Here is a 7,074-nt window from a genome sequence, read left to right on the forward strand (position 1 = left end):
AAGAAACAAGAGTTAAAGATAGAACAACATAGCAACACACATGGCTACTGAATATAGAAAAATTATCCAGCCTCATGAGTATTCGAATAGTTGTAAATTTGAACACTGAATATAATTCTCCACCTTTCAAATTGACAGGGATTTTTATTTTATTTTATTTTATTTTATTTTATTTTAGTTTAGTTTAGTTTAGTTCAGTTTAGTTTTTGAGAGGAATTTTAAAAAAGACTCTCCAATGGCTAAGGAAGCAAACACTCTCATAGTCTGCTGCTAAGAGTTCACCAGTACAAAGTTTTTAGAGTGTAATTTTTCAATCTGTATACGTAGATGCATATATTTGAGCCAGCAGTAACACTTTTAGGAATTTATTTCAGAAAATATCCTAAATATGCATAATGATTTAGCTACATGCTGCTTACTACAATCTTATTTAAAATAATGAAAACTGGGCATAAACTCTATGCCCTACAGAGGAAATACGTTTGAAAAGTCACCGTTCATCCATAAATAAAATGCTACTCAGCCACGAATGCGGATGTTGTGATCATCACCCTTCCAACTGTGTTCCGCAGAGCTCAGGGGTCTTATGCCTTGATCTCGGGCAGCCTGAGGTGGGGGGATCCCAGCACCTCACACCCCTCTCCATCCAGAAGAGCAAAATGATGTGAATTCTAGGTAGGAGAGCTACTGTCAAAACAAAACACGAGTTCTGATTCAAGGAAAGATGTTTGTGGTGTAATGTGAAAAACGAAAAAGGCAACCAAGCAGTGTGAACACCCTAAGTTTATTTACGTCTGTGGCATGATGATTTGGGCTTTTCCTCCCCAATTTTCCCTTCCTGAAACATGTCTGTCTCTCCCGAGGGACAGGACACACACAAAGCATAACAGAAGGGAGTCCTTATAACGGAACTCAGAGTGGGAAGAGAAAAAGTCTTTCAAGCATACTAACAAGTACAAGTAAGAATTATGCTAAGAAGTAGTCACTTTGGACAGAATAAGAGATCTAGTTGTATAATGATGTTTTTGTTTTTGTAAATGTTGTACTTACCTTTAATCAAAATTAGAACGCTATATCTCTCATGCCCTGGGGACCCACTGTATTAACTAGCATTTTTTTTTTTTTAAGATTTTATTTATTTATTTGATAGAGACACAGCAAGAGAGGGAACACAAGCCGGGGGAGTGGGAGAGGGAGAAGCAGACTCCCCGCTGAGCAGGGACCCCGATGCGGGGCTCGACGCGGGGCTGGATCCCAGGACCCCGGTATCATTACTTGAGCTGAAGGCAGACGCTTAACGACTGAGCCACCCAGGCGCCCCCAACCCAGAGCACATTTTACTTGTGTCTTGTGGAGACAAAATCTTTACAGTGTTGCAGATGCTGGTTGGAAATTTCAATCTAGAGATAATAGAGGGTCCATTAATGATTTATTTAGGGGTACTGTGCTCCTCAAATGCCTCTGTGCTCTCTGCATTCAAAAACCACCTGCCCATAAAAGATGTTCATGTCTGCTTGGAACTTCATGCAGCCTTAAGAATGTTGAAAAACTTTTAGAGACCTAAACTGACTTAAAAAATATTGTCATGGAATATTTTGCATATGGTATATTCACCCCCTTCAAGTTATTTTTTAGTAAATTTACCAAGTTGTGCAATCTGCACCATGGGTCTGTTTTAAAATGTTTTTGTCACCCCAATATATACATTTATTGCTAATCTCCGCTGTCCCCCTACTCTGCCCCACCCCCGCCCCCAAACCACCATGAATCTATTTTTTGTCTTCATAGCTTTGCCTTTTCTGGATATTTTGTATAAATAGAATCACATAGCATGTGGTCTCTTTTGTCTGGCTTTTTTTCACTAAGCATAGTATTTTTGGAGCTCATCCATGGCACAGCACATATCTGTAGTTTGTCCTTTTTTTAAACTGTTGAATCATATTCCATTGTGTGGAGATACAAGTAAATTGACTCTTAAGCACAGGTATAGTTTTAATAAGTAATACAAACAAGAAGAAAATCTACCTGCTGTCATTTTAGTAGCACCATAAAAATACATCTCTGAGATAATATTTCTAATGGAAATAGAACATTCATTTTATAATATGTTGTCTAATCCATCACGAATTTGCACTACTATTTTAAAAATGAATTCATTAGCTCATGTCAATTGCTGTGCCAGGTTTTGGTGAAATGGGCATGCTAAGACATAATCGTTGCCCTAAACAAACTCAGATTTTTATGGGGAGATAGAACGTAAGGGGAAGAAATGAAAAAAGTTAGTGATTGGTGGAATAGCAAAGCAGCCAAACTTAAAATTCTAAATTGGAACATTAAATATTTATTAAATATTTACCAGGTACCAAATCCAGTGCTAGGTCTGAGCTGAAATGCTGTCTAAAAGGAAAAAAAAAAAAAACTATAGGGAATAACATAAGAGCATATGCTGTAGGTTTAGTACAGTCAAGGGCCCAAGTACAGGACTAAGGTGACCTTGCTCATTTGGGGGGGCTAACAAAAAGAATCCCAGCCGTGAGTCCATCGCAGACCCCAACCTCAGTGTACCGCAGGCTCTGCTCTGTGGACTGAAGCAGGGAGACGTTACTCTCCTGTTCAGCGCTCTGATTTTTAGGGCATTTCTAGAGCAGTGTGCTCAGTGTTCTAGAAAGACATCGGCAAAATAGACTATCTGGAATGATTGTGGTTATCTAGCCTTAGGGAAAAGAACAGGCATTGGGAGGCATGGGAGTGAGATCCGATACCTGCGTCTGAGTGTTCACAGAAATCTCTGGATGGCCCACCTAGCATGGGAGTGAGCTCCGGTCACTGGACACAACCCTGAAATTGGAAAGCTATTTGGGAGGATGTAGCACAAACTGTGACTGCTTCAAGAGGGAGATAGTTTCCAAGCTTCTTTCCTGCCCAAACCCGAATAATGAAAACATATTAAACAAGTAACTGATCAGTTAATTCATTCATTATTTATGCTTTATCTACAATGGGTAACCATGTTTAACCAATTCTTTTCCAATTCTTATCCTTCTAGATATTTCCGGAGCCTTAACATTGCTATTGCTTGTCTTAGGCTTTGGGTCAGGATCCTTTTCCCTCTACAGTAGCTCCTTTTTGGCTTTTTTTTTTTTTTTGGTGTGCGTGTGACTTCTTTTCTTCTTCTTTACCATATAATGGGCATCCTCTGGGTTTGATATTCAGAATAATTTTGAGTTATTATGTATTCCTTGATACAGAAAACTATCACAGAGCTAGATTCCTTTTCTACTTTTAGGTACACATCTGTGACCTTGAAAACCCTCCTTCTTCAGCTCTGTGTTTTTTACACATTCAGGGCATCTTTTCACATCTTAGAATCATTCCATCCTGTATCTGATTGCTAGGTGAGTCTTCTTAAAACACACTTTGGATCGTTTTATTTTCTTTCCCAGAAATCTACAGTGCTTTTCGATTGCTTACAGGAACAAGCTCAAACTCCCTATCCTCACATTTACGAAATATCTAATCATGTCTCAATTTCCCTTTCCTGCCTTATCTCATTCTATTCTGAAAAGTCTTACTCAGGTTAAGTTAATCTTCCTGGTATTTCTCAAGTATCTGGCATTTCACGGTTTTTCCTTTTCTTTTTAGCCAGAAACTTTTAACATGTTTTCTGCCTCCATGGTTTGTGCTTGCCCATTTTTTCCATCATCCCTGAATTTATCCAAATCCTAGTAATTCTGCAGCTGCAGCTCAAGACAGTTTTCCTCTATAAAAGCCTTTCTGGCTGCCTGCCCAAAGCCCTGGCTCACAAAGCAACTATGGTCCATTCTACCCTAGGACATATTTTCTTTGTTGACCATCATGATTATTTACTTGTTATAACTGCTATTTACTTGTGTATATTTTCATGCCAATTCTCCACAATGACAGGTCAGGAATGTGTCTTACACGTCTCTCTATCTCTCAGTATATGAAATGTCCCATGTTCGATAGAACTCAACAGATACACGATTTTCTCCAGGAGGCTGAATTTTAGAGCTGGAGGGAGATTTGGAGATCTGACTGGCTGGTTGATTGATTACTGGAGTCTGAACTAAAGGACACTTTAGATCTTTGAGCCTAGCCATGTACTCGGAATAACAGATTTTGACTAAGTGGTTTATATGAGTACATATCATCAAGGCTGATTTATAAAGAAAGATATGTAGCATGGCTGAAGAGTTTGATGCAAAAGTAAATCTAAACCATGGCTAAAATTAACCTGTGGAGAAATCTTTCCACAGTCTGGTGGTCTTGTCAAAGTTTAAAAGCTCAGCTTCTGGGCGCCTGGGTGGCTCAGTCGTTAAGCGTCTGCCTTCGGCTCAGGTCATGATTCCAGGTCCTGGGATCGAGGCCGCATCGGGCTCCCTGCTCAGCGGGAAGCCTGCTTCTCCCTCTCCCACTCCCCCTGCTTGTATTCCCTCTCTTGCTGTGTCTCTCTCTGTCAAATAAATAAATACAATCTTTAAAAAAAAAAAAAAAAGCTCAGCTTCTGATTAAAATTGATGCTCCTAATTCCATATTCAGGGAAGCCCCACACTGGAGATTGGTGATTTATATTTACCAAGTGCAGCACCACTTAACGGCAGCAGGTGGCGCTGCTTCTCTGCGGAAATTTTTCATGATCCGCCCTCTAGCCTCCGGCTCATTCACTTTGCTCCTGCAAAGACCTGACCCAGAAAAGAAGTTTGAATATTTTATGCTACCGGAAATAAGACTTGCTTACATTTGTTATATATTCCTTGATAGGCAAGGGTTTCAAAGAGCCAGGTCTTTACCTACTTATTTTTTTATGGCTTTCATTTTCCCATTTCTGACCTTGGAAGACCTCGTTCCTGGTGATCCCTGAGACCTTCACACACCGAGAGGATCTTTCAGATCTTGTAGTCAGTTGAGGAACTTGGGTAGGCATCTAGGTCCACCCTTCCTTTCTTCAGTGCGGATCTTTTAGCCCAGATCCCTGGTCAAGGTCATTCGTCAAATCAAAGGCAAAGTCAGGAGTCAAACTCAGATGTCCTCCCAGTCGTCTTGGCGGTCCCATCCCGTGGTGGAGGTTAGAATGCCACCTGACCGCAGGTATGCGGTGCCCCTAGGGCAGTGGGACAACAGTCGGCATTGATTTCAGTCTGAGAAGCGGCCAGGGGCAGTCCCCAAATAGGAGAGTGTGTGAGCCAGTGTGAGTGAGTGTGTGTGTGTGTAACAGATTTTGTACAATTATTTCTCTCGTTCTTCTTTGTAGCATCTGACCTGAGGTAAGCCCTCAACAAGCACTTGTTGAATAAATGAAGGCTTGAAGGAAATGAAGAACGAAAAGAAGGTAAGAAGGAAGGGAGGGAAGGAGGAACAGAAGGGAAGGAAGGGAGGGAAGGAAGGAAGGGAAAGAAGGAAGGGAAAGAAAACAAGAATGGGAGGAGAGGGAGGGAGGGAGAGAGAGGGAGCGAGCGAGGGGGAGGAGTGGGAGAGAGGGAGGAGGGATGGGGTGCCAGAGGAAGGGGGATGGAGTTGGGAGAGCAGAGGGAGGGGGAGGAGGGAGGAGAGGGAGGGAGGGAGAAGGAGTTGGGGGAGCAGAGGGAGGGGGAGCAGTGGGGAAAGAATAGGGGGAAGGAGAGGGAGGAGGAGGGAAGCGGGAGGAAGCCCAGTGAACTTGCAGGAACTCTAATCACCAGTGACATCTGGTAGATCCTGAGATGATTTACAGTGGTTTAGGGCACTTTTAGAAATAAGATGTGGCCAACTATATTATTGTATTAACTCTCGTTTCATCCTATTTTTGACTCAGGCCATAAATTAAAAGGTGAATTCCGCGCTCGCTTCTCTGGCTGAGGCTAAATCTTGACCCAGCTCAGCTGTCCCGTCCGGGGCAGTGAGGGGGCACCATCTCCGTGCGTCCCCTCCGCTGACATCACCGAAACGACCCTTTCAGAGGGCACGGGGAACACGGAGAGTTTGGGGAACAAGTCCATATTCAGAGTCAGAAAAATTCCAGGAAATCCAGACCCATGATTTTATTAGATTCATGTCTAGAATGAGAATTATCGCTGTTGGTGGAAGCGATGCCCGAGACCGGAAGTACAGCTCCTCTGTTTCTCACTCAGACATGAACGATTGGCTTTTCTCTCTTATGATGTATCTAATTCTAGAGGCAAAGCCTAAACGCTGCATTTTATTTTGGTGATTTTCCTTCAGACCCAGTCCCTGCATGGAGTAACGTCTTATGCCATGGATCTCACTTGACCTAACCAGCTGTCAAAACTCATTTGTCTTCTGTCCCATTCAGAACCTCGCTGATTGACCAAATAAATTGATATGATGTGATAATTCTTGTCTTAGGGGACATATTTGATTTTTAAACACAGGCCTCCTGGGAACATAATGCTTTAGCTCAGGAGTTATGTCTATTCTGCAAGTGGAGATTTCTGGCATTAGATCATGTTGGGAGGGAGGTGGGTTTAAATCACTCCTGTCCTCCATTTGTCCTACCACCTGGGCGGCCATATGTTCTTGCAAATGCATGAAGAGGTTGTATCAGAAAATCATCCATTTAGCAAACATGATTGAAGATCTGCTAGCTGCCAGGCACTATGTTGTCAGGGCCTAAGGCACAGAGATTATGTGAAGTCAGGTCTGTACCTTGAGGGAAGAGACAGGCAGCGATTTGGGTGATTAAATCGCCCAGTGCCCGGTGCTGGCGGTGGGGAGAGAAGTGGATGGGCTTCAGGGTTGGAAAGGAGGTAGACCACAGCAATGGTAACTGCCCAATGCTGATGGAGTGGGGGAGGGACGGATTTAGGGTGACTCCCAGTTTTATTTTGGAAACCAGGCAGTTAGAATAAAGGGCACTAGGGAGTGTAGTCATAGGGGGAATCAGAGTTAACACAAGGTGCGTGTGTGTGTGTGTGTGTGTGTACAAGAAAATGTGAGTGTGTTGGCAAGTAGGGATGGTATATTTTCAGTTTAGGGATGAATGAATGACTTTGAGCCTAAAGAAAGGCAAGTCTCGGGAGACCTCACTGTTACCAACCAGGATTACACTACACATCA

General features: G+C 42.6%; 1 long non-coding RNA gene across 2 annotated transcripts; it reads left to right on the plus strand.

The window, feature by feature from the left end:
- The first annotated feature begins 4,855 nt into the window (after positions 1-4,855).
- On the plus strand, positions 4,856-6,327 carry LOC116634664. 2 transcript variants are annotated; one of them, XR_004300017.1, is made up of 3 exons: positions 4,856-4,937; positions 5,273-5,350; positions 5,813-6,327. It is a non-coding gene; the product is annotated as an uncharacterized LOC116634664 (long non-coding RNA). The 2 variants fall into 2 exon arrangements; XR_004300018.1 differs by lacking the exon at positions 4,856-4,937 and adding an exon at positions 5,021-5,109.
- Positions 6,328-7,074: the final 747 nt, after the last annotated feature.

Source organism: Phoca vitulina, unplaced genomic scaffold, assembly GCF_004348235.1.
Source record: "Phoca vitulina isolate PV1807 unplaced genomic scaffold, GSC_HSeal_1.0 scaffold9, whole genome shotgun sequence".
In the NCBI taxonomy this organism is placed as follows: domain Eukaryota; kingdom Metazoa; phylum Chordata; class Mammalia; order Carnivora; family Phocidae; genus Phoca; species Phoca vitulina.